Source organism: Adiantum capillus-veneris, chromosome 29 (assembly GCF_014529385.1).
Source record: "Adiantum capillus-veneris isolate H3 chromosome 29, ASM1452938v2, whole genome shotgun sequence".
In the NCBI taxonomy this organism is placed as follows: domain Eukaryota; kingdom Viridiplantae; phylum Streptophyta; class Polypodiopsida; order Polypodiales; family Pteridaceae; genus Adiantum; species Adiantum capillus-veneris.
In genome coordinates, this window is record NC_140959.1 from 23,632,286 (window position 1) to 23,636,742 (window position 4,457).

Here is a 4,457-nt window from a genome sequence, read left to right on the forward strand (position 1 = left end):
GATTGGACTGCAATCACTTCTTCAAAAATCTCGATGGCCTCCCTTGCTCTTCTCTCTTCGAACAACTCTCCCCTTCTCTTTGTTGTTTTTGCTTCTCTTTAGCTTGAGAACAAAAGAGAGAGAGAGATCGCCCTTGCTTGGCTTGAAGATCAAGGAAAGCTCGTCTTCCCTTGCTTGGCTTGAAGATCAAGGAAAGCTCGCCTTCCCTTGCTTGGCTTGAAGATCAAGGAAAGTTCATCTTCCCTTGCTTGGCTTGAAGACAAGCCCTTCTATGGAGTTCAAAGAGGCAAGCCCTTCGATGGAGTTCAAAGAGGCAAGCCCTTCGATGGAGTTCAAGGAGAGAGAACTCGCCGCCTCTTACTTGTTTGGCTTCGATATCAAGGAGAGAAAGCTTTCCCTCTCTTGGGTTGGCTTCGAGATCAAGGAGAGAAAGCTTGCCTTCGTGCTTTCTCGTTTGCTTCTCTTGGCCTCGAGCTCTTCTCGTACTTCTTCTTCTCTTTGCTTCGAATGCCCTCCTTCGTTATTCTTGCCCTCCTCTTTTGTTCGCTTGCAATGACTTTCCTTCCTTAACTTTCCTACTCTCATGCACAAGAAAAACACCTATTAATAGCCTTTTTGCCTCCCTTAGTAGTGACGGCGCCGTCGTTGCTTGGGAGCGCAAAAACGGGCCCTTGATGATGTGGCAGCCAGATTATGGAGCAGCGCGGAATTTGACGGATTTTGGCTCAAACGAGGGCACCTAGGCGTGCTGAGGGTATCGCGTTTCACAGCCGGGCTCGTCTGAGCACCCCATCAGACTGCGCGAGCTCTCCTTTCCTGTTCCTCACTGCCTGCTCGTCGCTTGGCTTCACGCCATTTCCTCCTCTTTCTTTCACATCTCTTAAGTGGCCATTGGCCATGCCCTTAATTGGGCGGCCATATCTCCTAAAGTTATGGGCGGGCGGCCATAGGTTGAGTGGGCGGCCATGCCCTTGTTTCTTTCGGGTGGACGGCCCTTGGCCCTTGTTGGGCACCACATTTAGCATACAAATCGGCCAAGGCATTGCAAACACTCGGCAACCTTGGCATCTCCCCATTTGGCATACATACTGTTTAAAGCATTGCCAAGCACGTTCTCTTCCCACAACAGTCCTTGACTAACAACATCTTCGTGACTTTTACTGTGCATACTAGTATCTCGAATAATGCCTCATGCTTCTCAGATGCACGTATAGGTGATTGAACTTGCCAGAAGTCCCTTGCACTCGGTTGTTTAATAGCTTGCATCATCTTCTTAGATAATGACAAACTTATCCAGCTCAGCATAGTGCCGCCAGCTGACACCGGCCTCAATTCATACTATCTCATGAATACAGACTCGGTTTGGCGAGTCGTTAATTCCTTTAAACTTCTCAAACTGCATAGAGCACATAAAAACCCTGTTGAGGCTATAAAAATCCCAGATGGCACTCCGATCGAGTGGACCGAACTGGTACGGAGCCGGCCCCGAGTGAATCTTTAGCGGCCAATAACTTGGCAACCGGAACTCCGATTGTTGATCTGAAAAGACCGACGTGCTCCACAAAGTGAGCACTTCAGGAACCGTGCATTCATTCCATTTTTGTCACCCCAGTTGGAGTTGGCCAATCCGGTACGGATCTGCAATAACTCAAACTTCAAACTGCCATAACTTCTTCACGGTGACTCCAATCGACGAGCCGTAAAGACAAGCCGGTAGAGCACTTCAAGCACTACAGTTCTAGATCATAATATCTCATCTGTGGTCATTGCAATCATACTCATTTTTGGTATCATTGAGGCATCTTTTGGCCCTTCTAAGCCGCATCTGGCATACATTAATCATTAAGCTTGGCATGTTATCAAGCCCGGATCACTACTCATTAATCCTGTAAGCTTCAAACAAACTTGATGTGCATTTTATTGGCATCTTTCTTAGCATGGGAGCGGAGCTACACGACATCCACCCCCTCTGAACCTGCACAGCCTCCGGTCTGTGCCAACCGCACTTATAAAGCATCATCAAGAGCATCATCAGACTCATCGTCTGATGCATACATAACATTGTCTTCAGGAGGTTGATCTGTATTGAAGTCTCCAATATTAATCTCATTATCCCGTTGCTTAAACAACTTAACTCTTTTCCCTGCAATTGGCACCTTGAGCTCAGTGCCATCAAGCTTGCATAACTCATAGGTCGCATTATCATAAACATGAAGTAGTACATATGGTCCGAACCATCATTTAACCATTTTTCGCATAGCAGTGTACTGGTTTTCCAGGCTACTGTCATATACAAGGACCCAATCCCCATCTTTAATAGCACGAGGTCGTAGTCTGTGCTTATCATCAAATGCTGCCTTGTTCTTCAACCTTGCTTCCTTAAGCATTACTTTAGCCTGCTCAATATCTTCTTGACGTCTCTCCAGTTGGCGTATGCGCAATGCAAGCAAATCTTCTGTAGACATACCTTCTTCCCATGGCATTATGGTCCAAGAGATAATCGCTTCCTCTGTAGACATAATGGGTTTTTGCCCGTACATTAGCTCAAATGGCATAAAACCTGTAACAGAACTATGTGTAGTTCGATCAGCCCATAAAGCAAATGGTAGGAGTTTAGGCCAATCACCAATATGTCCCTGGCATGCTTTTGCTAAAGCTTTAACAATAGGCGGATGCCCTCTTTCACTTTTACCATTACCCTCTGGATTGTATGCTGTAGTGAGAGCCAATTTAATGCCCAAGCGAGCAAAGAAATCCCGAGCTTCATCTGCATCCATCTCTCCTCTATCAGCAATAATTCTACCAACACATCCGTACCTAGAAATAACATCCTCAAGCAAGAACTTGCATACGGAACTGGTAGCTTTGGTACGCAAAGCTCTGCCTTCCACCTGATTAGTAAGATCCTCTCTTGCAAGAACAATATACCGCATCTGCCAGACACCTACTGGCATGGTAATCAGGTCCACCACCCACTTGTAGTGCATAGCCAGTGGATAGGTGGGATGCAATCCATCTCGATGTCGCACATTAGAATATTGTTGGCATATTAGGCATGTCTCCACAAACTGAGCGACATCTTTATACATACCTTTCCACCAGTAACGATCCTTAATCTTGACAAAAGTTGCCCAGACCCCTCTGTGTCCAACCCATAAACTTTCATGAAACTTTTTGAAAACCTGCTGCTGAGTCGCTTTATCACAAACAACCCGCTGCAAGAGCGTTTTGGCTGCTTCCATAAATGGCCATCCTTCAGAAAATAGCCATAAGCTTTCTTCCTTATCTTTTTGTACTCTTGATCCATCCACCCTTCATGCTTAGTAAGAGTGCTAAGGTAGCGACCAATCAAAAGCCAATCTCCTTCATAGAACTCTTCATAAAATACCTCAAAAGGATGAGCAAGATTACCACAATTTGCATGCAGATAAGAAGATGAATAGAACATTGGCGAGCATTGAGCACTTTTGCTCCAAATCGAACCGCATACATGTTACCTTCTTCATCATCTTGACCTATAGCCCAGCCAATACCCGTCGGGCTAGTGTCAACTGTTAAGATTACTGGCCTTCCGCATTTGTAGTCAACTTTCCTCAAGGTCGGAGCCTCAAGGAGCATCTTCTTTAGTTTCCTCATAGCTCGTGTGTGAACTTCTTCCCAAACAAATCTTTTACCTTTCCTCAACAGTTGATAAAGCACTTCTGTAACATGAGAAAAATGTGGCAGCCAAATAAGATAGAATACACATGCACCCAGAAACCGACGAACTTCAGTAATTGAAGAGCATTTTTCCTTCATCTTTTGAATAGCTTCAACTTTAGCCGGACTTGGCCTTCTACCTTCTGGACTGCACATGTGCCCTACAATTAGAACCTCTTTGGCACCAAAAGTTGATTTTTGCCCTGAAAGTGTTAAGTTAACTTCTTCAAGCCTGGATAAGATAGCATCACAGTTAGCAATATGTTGAGCAACAAAATGTCGGCACCCCCTCTGATCTTTTACTTCATCTTTTGAGCCTTCCTCACAACCCTTAATCGGTAGATCATCAATGAAAGGCATAGTAACATGTGGGATAAAGTCCCTTAATACCTTATTCATGCCGTTCATCATATGAGCTACAGAATTAGTAGCACCCTGTGGCAGAGTGCACATCCTTACCAATCCGAGAGGTGTACGCATCGTAGTAAGATCCCTGCTCTCCAAAGCTAACTGAAATTGATCATATCCAGAATAAAGATCACCCATAGAGTAAATTGACCTACCTGCAAAAGCCTCAGCAAATTCATCCACAATTGGTCCGGCACCCACATTGCGGATTGTTACCTTATTAACAGGCTGCATATCCTGTATGAACCTTAAAGTACCATTTTTCTTTGGAACAGTGAACCATCGGTTAGAGTATGGCGCACATGATGGTTCCAAGATTCCCATTGTATCTTCTCATTAAGCAAATTGAT

The 4,457-nt window shown here is 44.9% G+C and overlaps 1 pseudogene; it reads right to left on the reverse strand.

Moving 5' to 3' along the window:
* Positions 1-764: 764 nt before the first annotated feature.
* Positions 765-2,954, reverse strand: LOC147418897 (uncharacterized; annotated as a pseudogene).
* Positions 2,955-4,457: the final 1,503 nt, after the last annotated feature.